The 14,405-nt window shown below is 38.6% G+C and overlaps 1 long non-coding RNA gene across 3 annotated transcripts in view; it reads left to right on the forward strand.

The window, feature by feature from the left end:
* LOC147823349 (uncharacterized) overlaps positions 1-14,388 on the forward strand; it is a 31,527-nt gene extending 17,139 nt beyond the window's left edge. The window contains exon 3 of one of the 3 annotated variants that reach the window (XR_015444067.1): positions 1,204-14,388. This is a non-coding gene — a long non-coding RNA (uncharacterized LOC147823349). Of the gene's footprint in view, positions 1-73; positions 277-1,203 lie in introns of those variants that run through there. The other 2 variants (XR_015444068.1, XR_015444066.1) reach the window with 2 other exon arrangements.
* Positions 14,389-14,405: the final 17 nt, after the last annotated feature.

A 14,405-nucleotide genomic window follows, 5' to 3' on the forward strand; every position in this document is an offset into this window, starting at 1 on the left:
CAAGATGAATGGCCCCCCGGGGACCAAGGATTTTGTGTTCCATTGTCCACTACTTTTCATCCTTTGTGCCCAGCTTGATTCACATGCAGATTAACCCAGACCAAGTCCTCACTACTCTTTATTCACTCTCGTTCGGAAGGGAGAGGAGCATCTAAATATTTATGAGGCGCTTCCCAGAGTCTCTGTGGAGGAAGCGCGTTTCCGACGGTGCCGGCACGGAGCACTGCGCCCGCCGAGGGAAGCGCGCACGCCGCGCGCACGGAGCAGCTCCCGCGGAAGGGGCGGGCGTTGGGGACAAAGGGTACAGCTCAGCACCAAAGAAAGGAAAGTTTCGTCTTTGCTTTCTGGAGTAACAAGTGTAACGTTGTTCCCAGTCGGATAGGAAGGTGCGAGAAGACGGTCCTTGGGCGACGGGGCTCTTTGGTACAGGAAAATGAAGGACGCAGTTTCAATATTGGAGATAGTTTATAATAATAATAATAAAAAAAGGATCCATGAACAGTGTTTTAAGCTGCCACTTTTACATGTTCCTTCATTATAGATTGGGTGTGGTCCCCCAGAAAGATCTGTTGAGGTTTTTATTGCACTGCCCATGTTGAATGTCTTTTTCTTACTCTTTGTCTTTTAGATACTGTTTTCATTAGGCTAGCTAAATTCCACTTTAAAGTGATTTCACCCTAAACGTGTTTTCATGAAATTATACCTAGTTATGGCTTAGGATGTAGATCATCTTTAATTATAGGTAATCTTTATGGTATTTTAATAGATAGAATAATATATTAGTCCACTGGAACTGAAATGCAGACATTTTAATGGCCCTAATATCACACTGCCAGAAACAGTCATCTTTCCGACCTTTAATCATCTCCCTCACCTCCCTTTGCTTTCCCTGCTCAAGCAGACAGCGGGCCCCCCAACAGCCCACCAAGGCCCTTCCCAGGAAGGGATTCAGGAGGTCTGTCAAAATGCTTCGCACCTGCGCAGTGGGACAGGACGTTGGCAATTGTACTATTCTCCATTTTTAAGTATTACCAGTATGTCTCAACTGGTATTTATTCTCATTTGTAGATCTTAATATACAAAGTTTTATTTTTCTTTCTTTCTTTCTTTCTTCCTCCCTCCCTCCCCCCCTTTCTTTCCTTCCTTCCTTCCTTCCTTCCTTCCTCCTTTCCTTCTTTCTTTCTTTCTTTCTTCTTTTACCAGAGATCGAACTCAGGACCTTGCACTTGCGAGACAAGCAGGAGAACCACCGAGCTAATTCCCCAGCCCTACAAGGTTTTATTTGACATTTTCAAAAATTCATTCTGGACTCAAGAAATATTTAGCTTGGCTCTCTTTATCTATCCTCATAGGGTAAAAAAAAATTAACGAACAACAACAACAAAAAAAAAGTTGGGAAATCCACCTCACACCCCGCCAGCAACCAAACTGCTCCTCCTCCTGAAGGTGGTGGCAAAACAGAAAAGAAACCCCCGGCAGGCGAGGGAAACATCCACCGCACAGCTCCCACGAAAGGAGGTTCACACAGTAGGCTTTCCTACGTATTTTTGTGACAAACTGAAATTTAGTCCTTGCTTGTTGATACAGTATTTCTTTCATGTTGGAGTAAAATGCAGAGTGTGAGTGTCCTGTTTTCCAGCATCCCCTCCTCCCCCTAAAATCAGGTTACTTCACTTAGTTATTTGAAATCCAGATAATAACTGAGTTTAGCCTATTTATGTAACACTTATTATAATCTAAGCATTACATGTTCTTAGCTCACAACCACAATGTCTTTAAATCAGTATCATCAAGGGCCAGGGGTTTCTCAGTGGTTTCGACGCCTGCTGCGCAAGCAAGCGTAAGGACCCGAGTTCGATCCCCGGTACCAAAAAAAAAAAAAAATCAGTATCATCAATAAGAACTAAGATGGAAGTTCACACAGAAATTTCTAATCCTGTCTTTGGATCCACTGAAAGAGGATTGTACTAACAGCATTATTTCATAGTCATTTATTACTTGCTTGTCCAAATGAACAGGTATAATATTTGGTTATACCTAAGTTTAAAGAAGACTGTAGCTAGATTTTTTTTAAAAGAAAGAGTTTATGAAAGTGTTCAAAGAAATCTTCCAGATTCTCTCTAGGGGAAAATATCCATTGTTCGAATGGTGTTTCATAGAGCATTTTATATAGAGCTCTGGGAAAAAAAGGTAGACATGTTTCATACAAATACTTTTAAATGAATGTTGTGAGGCTTCAATCGAATAAATGCATGCTTAAGTTTAGTCATTTTATGTATAAATATATATATACATAAACATAACTGTTGCCTATGATGGTTTATTACTGAAGCTCAACTTATATCCTACACTTGCCCCTGCGAGAGGCTGTGGTGGAGGACACCATCACCCCAGTGTGCCTGGTGTGAAGGAGCCCCACAGCCATCCCAGGTCCAGATGGAGCCTGGCATCTCACAGACTGACACACAACAGGGAACTGTAGAGCTGGCCTTTTAACTGGCCACAGTGGGAGACCTTACTCTGCATAAAGTAAGGTGAGGGTCCCCAAGAAAGGTTTCTCTTGACTAAAAAATATTCCTTGTTAATGAACTGTACTTCTTAAAATTCCTACTAGTTATAAGCCTTTAATATGTTTATTTTCTGGAAGAATATCATTATCAATTATTAACCTCTGCCTGAAATAAGTGTATTAGAATAACCTAAGTAGGGGGATTAGAAAAGCTATATTTTAACTTAAAACACAAGATACAGGGAAGAAAAGACCCATTCCTTGCAGCAGTGTTCTGTAGTGGAACATAAAAGAATAAACTAGAATGAGGTTCCCTGAAAGCCAAGGTACAGGTTTTTTGGGGGCCTGCGGGGTTGCCCACAAGAAAAAGGTCTGGGTAGGCAGAGGGAGCTGAGAATGAACCCTGTATAGAAGTTTGTCGAGAAAAAATGAAGCAAACATGAAAACTATATTGTTACCTACAGAATTAGAATCTATTTTTAGGTTATATTATCCACATTAATAAGAAGAGGGAACAGATATTCTCATGTGCTGGTAATGGTACTATAAATTGATTTCTGCAAGGCAATTTGATAGTAAATACCAAAAGATTTAGAATTATGTGTGCCTTTAGGCTATAATTTCACTTCCGGGCATTTATTCTGTATAAATTATCTTGACTGAGCAAAGGTAGAGCAATATTATTTCAAATGGCAAAAACAGAAGAAAATTTTTGTTATTACTTATTTTAGCCTAGCTGTAATTTCTATAATAAACATGAATTAATTATGGGGTAAGAAATCAACAATAAAGCCTGTTAAAAACAAAAAATTTGTCCGGTCAGTGATTCCCCTTTGTTGTCTATTGATTGAGAGTGTCCCTTCTGGGAACTTCATGGAAATTTCTCCCGTGTCACAGAAATGCTAAGGACCAACAATATAGAAAAAATGTGTGTGAAGATACTCTTGAGACAGTGCCCTTCCGACATTAAAACAAACCATGAAACTTTTCAGGAAAATGATCCTTCTTCGAGTAACGCACACAAAATTTAAGTTTAATAAATTTAAATGTAAATTCCTGAAAACATATCAATAATTTCTTGTATAAGTAACGTTTAATGTTCCAGTCTCTAAAGTTGGAGACCTCCTCTTCCGTGTAACCTCTTTTTTTTTCTAGTGCAGCTGTGTTGCCATGGTGTTTTTGTTGTTGTTGTTGTTTTGGTACTGGGGATCGAACTCAGGTCCTTGCCCTTGTGGAGCAGATGGTAGAACCACTGAGCTAAATCCCCAGCCCTACCATGGTGTTTCGTGCACACTGAAAAACATTGCAGAACATCATCCATTCTTACACCAGAACTGATCCAAATTTATATTAAAACAGCTAGGAAGAAATGAAAATATCTGTAAGAAGTCTTCACTCAGAGCTGAAATATTAAAACATGACCCCTTTTTTTCTTGGCATTGTCTGTTTTCTCACAAATCTTTATCTCAGGCCATGATTTTTGTCTCTCAAACATCTTTAAATACTTGATCCTTGAAACCTTCACTCAACTCATGGCAAAGTTTAAAAGTACTGCCTGTTTACACATCAGTCTCAAAGATGATAGGAATGGGCAGCATGGCTCCAGCCCCCAGTAGATTCCATGGAGGCATTCGGAGTGGCTGCCACACATTGTGATACTTCTCCTCTCTCAAACTCTGACTACCCTAGACAGAGACGTGTTTCACAGCTGAATTTAAATCCAAGTTGAATTTAAAAGTTTACTGGATAAATGCCAAATGCCAAACTACCCTGACCTGTTTGCCTCTGTTCTCTGATAGTATGGTACGCATACAAATTTATCTGAAAAGAGTTGGTTTGTATACAAGAGAGAAACTTTCCAAGAAGTATTCCCACAATGAAATAATCACTTTATACAACCAGTTAATTCAGTGGAAAAAGGAAAAAGCAAACATTTTCTTTTTAAACTTTTTGATGAATCCTCTTAATTGCATGGTTTGTTTATATTGGTTAATCATTGAGTTATCTGCATAGTTGAATCTTAAATATGAGTTCTCATAATCTAAGGGAGAGTCACATTTTAAATTACAGTCATTTTACTGTGACCAATATTTAAGCATATGGTTAAACACAACTAATTTTTTAGTACTTAATACTTCAGTGGAAAAGCCCCATGAGGCTTGTCTGCAGTGGCTGTTATTGGACCCTGGCTTCTGTATCCCTTCCCTTAGCCCCACAATCTGGGCCTGCCCCATTTTGTCTGTTTTGCATGTTGGACTTTCTAAAGCAAACACAGAACTCTAGTTTGAAAATTGGTGATCCAATCTAATCTTTCACTCAGTTCACCCCTGCACAATATTGTACAGACATGAAAACTAGAGAGAACGATCAAAGTTGGAGGCTACTAACCTTGGCTACTTGCCTTTATGGCATGGTTATACCAAAAGTGGCCTTGCAGCCTTCTTCCCACCTTTTTGCTATGTATCATCAGGTTTTCCAGTGAACAACTGAGTGCCAGTTCTTTACTTTTCTGGATTACTAAAACCAACTGATATTAGGGAATATTATGAGGAATAAGACTTACATAACATTCAGTTTTAAGCAGAATTCATTTATAAAATCATTCAGTTTTTCTAAACTATGTGAATGGAATTTGTTTGCATAAGTGTAATTCCATCAAAGCTTTCTAAACTGTGAACTAATTACATGATCTAATTTTGGAGCTTTCCCAAAGTTATCTCTGAATTAGTTATCTTTGACTTTTCTTTTATGTGTCATCTTACTTTTCCAGGTTTCATTAAGAATTAAAAACCAAAAGAGACAAAGTGCAAGCTATTTATATTTCATCAAGTCTCAAGATAATGGAAAATATTTTATCCCCCTTAGAACTGCAGAAAAGCTTGGTGAATTGTAAACCAATATTTTGGCAGGATTTAAAGGAAAAAAAAGTTATGAGCAGAAATATCTTAAAACATTTTTAAAAATAATCCTAAGAAGGACACTTGTACTGATTTCAATTTTCCTTTGTAGTTAATCTGCACCTCTCTTTGTGCACACATGACTATGTGTCTTTGGACGCAGGCACAGTTGTATAAGGTGTGGTTATGAGGAGTGTTGGATGCCATGTCACAAGGTATGGGTTCAAGCCCTGTTCCTTCATGCACTGATTGACAACAGGAAATCACCTTGAATCTCTGGACTTCAGTGTTCTTATCTAAAATTAGAGCTAACAATGCTTGTTCAATCTGAATCAAGGGCTTGTCATAAAAAACAAAGGAGATGATATATGTAAAACTTTGTGTCCATTACATGTACACAGTCCTAATAACACATACTAGTGAATACCATAGTTATGTGAACAACTCAATGTAGGATTTGGGCCAATTTATTTAACTCCAGTGGGCCTATATTTTTTCATATATGAAAGTGGGATTACTAAAATAATGGATTGTGAGTATAGAAGTAATAACTGTGGTATAATCTTGAGCATGCACATATTAGTTACAACTCTTTAAGTAGTATGAACTCAGTTTGTAATCATTGAAGCAAAAAATGGAAGAAAAGAATGAAAGAAAGGAAGGAAGGAAAGAAGGAAGAGAAAGAACTGATATTTATAAAAGTTTCAAGTAACCCTGGAAAGGCAAGGAAGCAACTGAGCCTTAAAAACCACTGGAGCCAGAAATTTGAATGCTAATGAGACTTTCTCTTTTCTCTTCTTACTGCATATTGTTCCTATTCTCTCAGGCAAAACTCTAGGGCAAAGCTGGACACATAGCCACCAGCAACTCCTGCTGTTCGCCTTTCATAACTTTGCTACTAGGAAAAACAAAACAACAACAAAAATACCTTGGCCAAATTACCCACCTCCTCCCCAAGCCTGAGGCCAGCAGAAAAGTCCCAGAGAAAATCTGCAGTGTCTGAGCTCAGGATAGGACCCTTGGACAGGAACATATCATTAGCAGCTACTTTGAACCAGATGGTCAAGCAAAGCAGCAGGTTCTCAAAGAAGAGAGGCGATATCCTCAGAAAAGATGAAGCTCTGAGGCACTCACAAGTGCTCACACAGATCAGCAGAAGGCTGACCAAGTCTGACCTTCTTTAACCTCTCTCTATTGAGGATGTCTCGAGCTCTTTGGCAAATAGGTGAAACAAACCCTTCCCCAGCCTATGTAGTCAAGGCAGATGTGAGGAGCAAATCACTAAGTAGACTCACAGGTGCTTACAAAGTTTAAAGTGCTCTACCACTAAAACATAAGGTAAATTACTCTAATTCTCTGTGCTTGGTACTGCCTATAACCCAAACCATTCTACCTTATAATCTCATGGAGTACAGAAGCAGAATTAATACCACTTTCTACTTCTATTTTGTTAAGCAGAATTATTTCAGAAATTTTTGTCATTGATAAAATTTTACTTATCACCTGTTAAATCACACATGAAATTTTCTCGTGGCTGATCTCTGAGTATTTGAATTAGAAATACATAAATTAGTAAAGTTTCCCATGCTTAATCAGTTTTTTCTAGGGTGATCTTCCTCTCCTACAGGACTGTGTGTGTTTGACAACAGCTGTCCCTAATGCATGGAGTGGTTCTAAGAGAGAGATGTGCTGAACTTCAGTTACTTTGGCTTGTTGACAACCCCTAGCTGCCCTGCATTGGCTTGCATCAGTGCCAGCCACTGGAATGTGTCTCCATCCATCTCTCCCAGCCAGGCCCATTATATCCTTCAAGACTGCTTGAAAACCACTACCCTAGGGTGTCTATCCCTCTCTTTAGAAGCCCTTCTTTATTTTATGTGAACGTATGTTCTCCACACAGCCATTGGCACTCCTCTGGCATAGATTTGCACATCATTTCAAGTTGTTACATGTGTACATTTTGTCTCTCCAAAGGATTAAAACCTGAGTGAGTGCCATGTTTCTTTGCAGGAGCAGGTAGTGACCTTGGGTGCTGCCAGAAGAAAAGCATTTGTCATGTCATTGTAAAAGTTGGACTTAGAGCAGACAAACCTTGCCAACTACAGTTTTTGCCCCATTCCCTTATGGGTCCCTAACCTGATGGAAAATTGGGAACCAGGAATCTGGAATGTTTGTGCTGGCCTTTGTCTCTCTGGGATTGGAGTGTACGACTGTGATAGAATGGACATCTCCTGTCCATGATTGCAATGGAAGAGCTAGAGGATGAATGCTGAAAATAATATCCTGGGGTGAGGGCCAAGATCATGGCCAGTGAATGAGTCCAAATCATGTCATAAATTAAAGTAACTTGGAAAATTGTGCTAAGGTACAGAACCAAAATAAAGACCGGAGCAAAATGAGGGAGCTAGTGTGACAGGCCATTCTGTTGAAGGTCATTGGGGGTTTCCATTGTGGGCTGGAGATTAGCTGGGCTTGCTGGTGCAGAGGGAATTAAGCCCCTCAGACAGTCACCAGAAGTGTGCTTGCTCATTTGCTAGACCATTCCACAGGCTCCCAGGGATTCCCCAAGTTAACTCTGATCTCTCATTTAAAGCTGATCACAGATGGGCAGGAAATTCTACACTAGTTATTCTAATCCCAAACAAGCCATGAAACCCATAGAGCCAATTCCAGGTTTAATTGTGTTACTTTTATCCAGAAAGAAATCAACCCACACTTTCGTGAACCTCCACAGAATATTGAGAGTATAGTAACCCAGAGAAAAACCCCTGAAGCTAAAGGAGCTAACACAGTGTAGCAAAAATGAATTTATGATGGCTTGCTGGCACTATGTGTGTGTGTGGAGGGCGAAGGGACATGACAGTTCCATGCTTTATCTACCCCTCCATACACTTCCTCCTCTTTCCTTCTCTTCCTGTTGGGACATTTTCGTCCACACCAAATGCTATAAGATCCCAAAGGAAATATGAGGACTTTATGATTGTCTAAATCAGAGTCCAGTTGCAAGGCTGGGTTTTCTGTTACAGATTCAATTATAGTATAGAAACTCACTATATGGCTTGAGAAATTAAACATTTCCAAACCCAGGTATAATTCAAATCACTTATACAATACCATTGATCTGTAACTACCTACTTGGCTCACACAAAGGAAAATTATATTGGTTCCTACTACTCAGAGACTAATTCTTTGAAATTTTTTTCTCACAAAAAGAAATCAAACACATAGCTATCCAAAGTTTGCACACATTACTAATTTCAATTGATTGGTGATTACTCTTCCTGTATTGTTTGACCCTAAAATGCCACAAGTTCAGGGGGGAAATGTCTGTCTCCCTATTCTATCCTTCCCCTGTTCTCCCTCCCATTGCTAGAGGGGAAGAAGGGAAAGACAGGGAAAGAGCCCAAGATCCCTCACCAGCCTGAACTATGTAATTGGATGGAGACTCACCCTGATGACAGGAGATGAAAAAGATCCAGGTGGCCCATGAATAATCCAGAGTCAACTGTAATTTTCATTCTATGTCCTTTCTATGGGAATCCAAAAGTTTTGGACTCTGAAGGACAAGAAAATAAGAAAAAAGTTCTTTACTAAAAAAGAAACTTCTTTATTCACATCCTCAGTGCCCATCAAATGAAATTTGTCACTTTTATAAAGCTTTATTTTCTGATAGGAAAGTTCAAATTTGATTCAGGATTATGTTCCCTTCTTCTTACTCAAAGGTTTACATTTGTAAGTTTTCTCAACATTTATTCTTTATATCAAAATTTGAGGGTATCACTGAAGATGGTTGCAGCACAAGATTCTTTTCTATCTAGTGAGCATAACAAAGGGGCATCTCTGGACATCCCTTTGAAATGATACCAGGCACTCCCAACAAAAAATAAACACAAAGGAGAAAGTGACTCCTCTTCTAGGCTTGTAGATTTGGAGAGATAAATGTGAAGTGATGGAGAGATAACAGTGTATACAACTAAAATAAAGGAGCCAGGTATGATGTTGCAAACCTGTAATCCCAGTACTCAGGGAGACTGAGGAAGGAAGATTGAGAGTTCAAACCTAGCCCCAGAAATGTGGCAATGTAGTGATATCTTGTCTCAAAATAAAGAAAGGCTAGGGATGTAACTCAGTGTGAAATCTCTGGGTTCAATCCTCAGTGTTGTAATAAAATAATATAAAATAAAGAAAGTTAAATTGTCCCTCAGGCTTCTGTGGCAGCCTGGGAGCATGACAAACACTAACACAGTAATCGTCAAAGTGCTCCTTGGTTTGAATTCCATGTTAGTTTGAATGAACACTCTCTTTGGTGCCCAGAGGTGCAGAAGACTTATTCTCTATATGAATGACAGTTTATGGTAATTTTCTTTTGGGGAATTGAGGAGCTGCCACGGAGCTAGATAGCAGAGAATGTGTTGAAATGCTGGGCCAAGATCTAGTCCTTGTTTTGCAACTGACCACCCATGCACCTTTGAGCAAATTACTCCTTCTCCCTCCATGGGTTGTACTTCCCTTATTTTTGTAAGAATTGCCTCTGCAGAAAGGTATTCTCTCTGACACTTCTTCCAGTCCAAGATTCTATAATTATAGCAACCGATACCAATAAGAATGTTAAGATTATTACTTGAGCAATTAATTCTCACATGTGAATTAGAGAATGGATTCCTATGGCATCTGAAACATAACTTCAGTATTATATTATCAAATCACTTCTAGGAACATCCTGAGATAGAGCCTTAATAACATACTAATAAATTCCAGACAGCAGGGAAATATCCTATTTGAACAAACTAGCAATTAAGAGAACTGATTTTTATCTTAATAAGGAGAGCAGTAATTTATTGAGCACCTACTGTGCTAGGCATTGTGTTAAACCACTTACATCCATTTCCTCATTTACTCTTACAGCAATTCTGCAAGGTTATTAGTAAACTCAATTGGGTTTGGATGTAGATTGAATATGTCCTGCAAGGGTTCGTGTATTGGGCACTTGGTCCCCAGGGTGGAGGACTAAAAGATGGTAGAATCTTGAAATGATGGGGCCCAATGGGAGGCAGTTAGATCATTTAGAGCCACTGCCTTTGAAGGAATTAATGTAGTAGTTCTTGGAGGATACTGATTCAGCTCTCAAAAAAGCGAGTCCAGGGCCGGGGATGTACCTCAGTGGAGCCACGCCTGCCTGGCAAGTGGAAGGTCCTAAATTCAATCACCCTGGTACCCCCCCCCCACACACACACAAAAGCCCAGCCCCTTTCCCCACTCTGGCTTCCTTCCATGTGATTGATCTCCCGCTCTTGCATACTCTTGCCATGAGTCCTCACCAGAGCCAAGCAGCCAGGATCATGCTGTGCAAACTTCCAACCTGCAAAACCGTGAGTTAAATGAACCTCTTTTCAAGTTGCCCAGCCTCAGATATTCCATTATAGTAATAGAAAATGAACTAACACCATTTTGCAGGAGAGGGAACTAAGTCTCAAGGTAAATAAATTTACCTATGTCATCAACTCTAATTCAGTCTGTTGCTCTGACTCCATACTATTATTCTCTTTTTTTTGTCCATATAGTTTATATTTGACACCTTGTATCAGTCAGTGCTTACTAGAGAAAGAGATTTAATACAAGGTGTACCAATATATAAAAAAATTGCAAGATTACCTTCCAATGACCACCCACAGAGTCAGGTGTAGAAGAATGCAAAATGTCTTTCTATGCACTGGGGATCCAAAGGATGGAGTGGAAGGCCTAGAGCTCATAGTAGTGTCCCATGCAAGTCTGTTCTAGGAGAACAAAGGGACTGCTATGGAAGACTAAAGGCTCTAAGAAGGAAAAGGGGTTTGCATCAGAAGGCTGGAGGGTCAGGGCTGGAGGCTGAAGAGTCTGTGCTGGAAGTCAGCAAATGATGTCCAAGGTGAAGGCAAAGACTGAAGCTTCTCAGAAGAAATCAAAGTTCCTCTTCTTCTTTTCCCTATTATACCATTCTGGTGAAACGCCTCCCTAGGGTTGGTCTTCCACACCCAGAGCTACATTTTTTCCCCCCATTAAGTTTATTGGAACATTTAGGTATAAAACACATTTACATACATCATTGGGATCTTGTACCATTACATGAGTATCTTGTTTCTTATTTTTTTTCCCCTTCCCCTGCCCTCCCTTCACCCCCTCCACCCTTTGCTATTTACAAAGATTTTGTTTCCATTTTTTTCCTTTTCTCATATTTTTTTCTTTTCATTTCTTTCCTTTCCCCTACCCCTCCCACTTCCCCTGGTCCTTTAGACCTTTACTTCCTATTATACAATATCAATTATACATTTTTTTAAATTAAAACATCAAGACCTAGGAGACATTACCACAGATTTTACAGAATTTAAAAGGATATAGAAAGCATATTTCAAAAATCTGTTTTGAAATAAATTTGACAACTTCTAAGAAGTACCTTGGAAGACAAATTAATGAAACTCTGGAGGAAGTATAAAATTTGAATAGCACCTATTAAAGAAAGTATATTGCTAGCTTGAAAACCTACCTATATGACAACAACAGGCTCATATACATTTTAACTGATGAATTATAGCAAACATTTAAAGCAGAAAAAAGAAGGAACACTTCTCCCCTCATTTTTGGAAATCAACATTGTGCTAATACTAAAACTGGATAAAGATAATAGAAGAAAAAAGTATGAACATAGGTAAAAATTTGTTTAACAAAGAAAACTATTAGAAGTCAGATCTGGCAGGAGGTAGAAAGTGGTTTTATTATAGGGATGGCAGTGTTGGTTCAGCATTGGAAGATCCACCCCCAAAAGTCATCATTTTAACAGTGGAAAGGAAAAAGCCATATGATCCTGTCACTAGTTGGAGAAAAAGTATTGGACTAAATTCTACAGCTGTTCATAGTAAAAGCTATCAGGAGACTAGAAGTAGAACAGAACCTTCTCAACAGATTAAAGACATGTACTCCATACTTCCAGCGAGAATGCTTTATATGAATGGAGAAGATACAATGCTTTCTCCTTAAGATGAGAAACAAGGGCAGATATGCTTACTCTTCATCTGTCCATTAAACTTTGAAACCTAGGCCCAAACCAAAATAGTCTGGCAATAAAATGACACAATTAAGATAGGATTGGCAAGGTAGAAGCTAAATCTTTATATGTAGATGAAATGATCATCTTCAGAGAAAATATTAAGAAATCTCTAGGAGCCCCTAGAACTTGTATTTGAATTTAGCAGGATTAGAAAACACAAGGTATATACAAAAATTCAGGTCTGTGTATACTTGCTATAAATGAAGAATTGGATATTGAAATTTAAAAGTTATGTAGGAGTACAAAGGACCTAGAAAAGTAGAAAGAAAAACAAAAAAAAACAGTGTTGGAAGATGTTTAGTACCTAATTTTAAAACTTCTTCTAAAGCTACAGTAATCAAGGCAGTGTTGGTGCAAGGAAAGACATATAGATCATTTGAAGAAAACAGAGAATCTAGAAGTAGAACCACACATATATGGTCCACTGAGTTTTGAAAGGTTATTTACATTGACATTTGCAGAATATAAACTTAATTCAAGAGCTGAGGAAAAGAGTGTTTTCAGCAAATGGCACTAGAACACCTGGTATCTGTATATAAAAAATTAACCTCAACCCTTTATTTCCATACATAAAAATAACTTGAAAGGATCTATGAACCTAAATATGAAAGCCTAAAAGTATAAAACTTTAAGAAGAAATTATAAGGGAAAATGTTTATGAATTTAAGGTAGGCAAAAACTACCTTCTCTGCCCTAGGAGCGTGGAATGGTGGCAGGGAGGGGAGCGCTCCCTCCAGGTGCTGGGACTGGCTCACCTTCTCTGCCCTAGGAGCATGGAATGGCCTCCATACTAATATTCTTGAGCACTTACTATACTTCCTCACTTGTTAGGAAATTAAAGATAAAAAACACTATAATACTAACAAAAACACTTCCTTAAGAGTAGGAACTTTGTTTTGATCACAAATCATCTCTTGTTCTTAGAACAACATCTGCACCTAGTTGGCTTCCATTTGAAGTTTGTAAAATGAAACCTGACCACCTGCTTGCTGGCAGGTGCTCTCTCCTTGGTATCTAGATTTACAAATGTGTTGTCTAAAGGAATTCTCTGTGGTGGAAAATACTCTTTATCTTCATAGCCCAGTTGGGAGCCACTAGCTATGTGTGGCTATTGAGCACTTGAAATGTGGTTAGTGTTGCTGACGAATGAAGTTTTATATTTTACTTAATTTTGATAAATTTAAATGACTAGTGGCAATTATGTCAGACAGTGTGGGTTAAATATATATATAAAATGATGGACCTGCAGTAGAATTTGGAGTTTACCAGTGAAAAAACAGCCTTCAAGATTAACTGCTTTGCCCAAGGACTCATGAACTGGAAAAAGTCCTGACTTTTTTCAGTATGAACCCAACTCATATGTTCTCCACCACCTTTCTAACCATATTACAGAAAAACTTAGCAAGAACCTTGGCCTAAAGAAGTCCCCAGACATAAATGGAAGGACCACCTGGTCCCTTTCACCATTGGAAAAAGCTCCACATGGAGAGTTGAGCATCCTTTAGGAATGGAATCCATTGTCTGTTGGCAAAAGCTTACCAGATAAGAAATGTAGCACAGTCAAATGGGATTTGCAGCTTAAAACTAACACTCAAGATTTAGAAGAGAGAGCTCACAATCCATTCACATCCAGTTTGTCTAAGTTGTAAAAATGCAGTTAATAATAAGAAATTCAGGATGGTGACTCAAGTAGCCCAAGGACAGGTATGCTTTCCGGGTGGGGGAACATATGGCTAAATTGCTTCAAAAATGAGATTTCTTTTAGTATTGATGCCTGTATGTATGTACCAATTCACCAAAATCAATGTAACTATTATGAATTACAAATATTCATTAATTTTTTAAAAGTTAGAAAATGAATTTTAGCTAGCTTATTATTTTTATTATCACAAAACATTCCAGCTCACCATGTTAGATT

This window comes from Heterocephalus glaber, unplaced genomic scaffold (genome assembly GCF_053883595.1).
Source record: "Heterocephalus glaber isolate CG9 unplaced genomic scaffold, H.glaber_assembly_v1.0 deba00001593, whole genome shotgun sequence".
Classification (NCBI taxonomy): Eukaryota; Metazoa; Chordata; class Mammalia; order Rodentia; family Bathyergidae; genus Heterocephalus; species Heterocephalus glaber.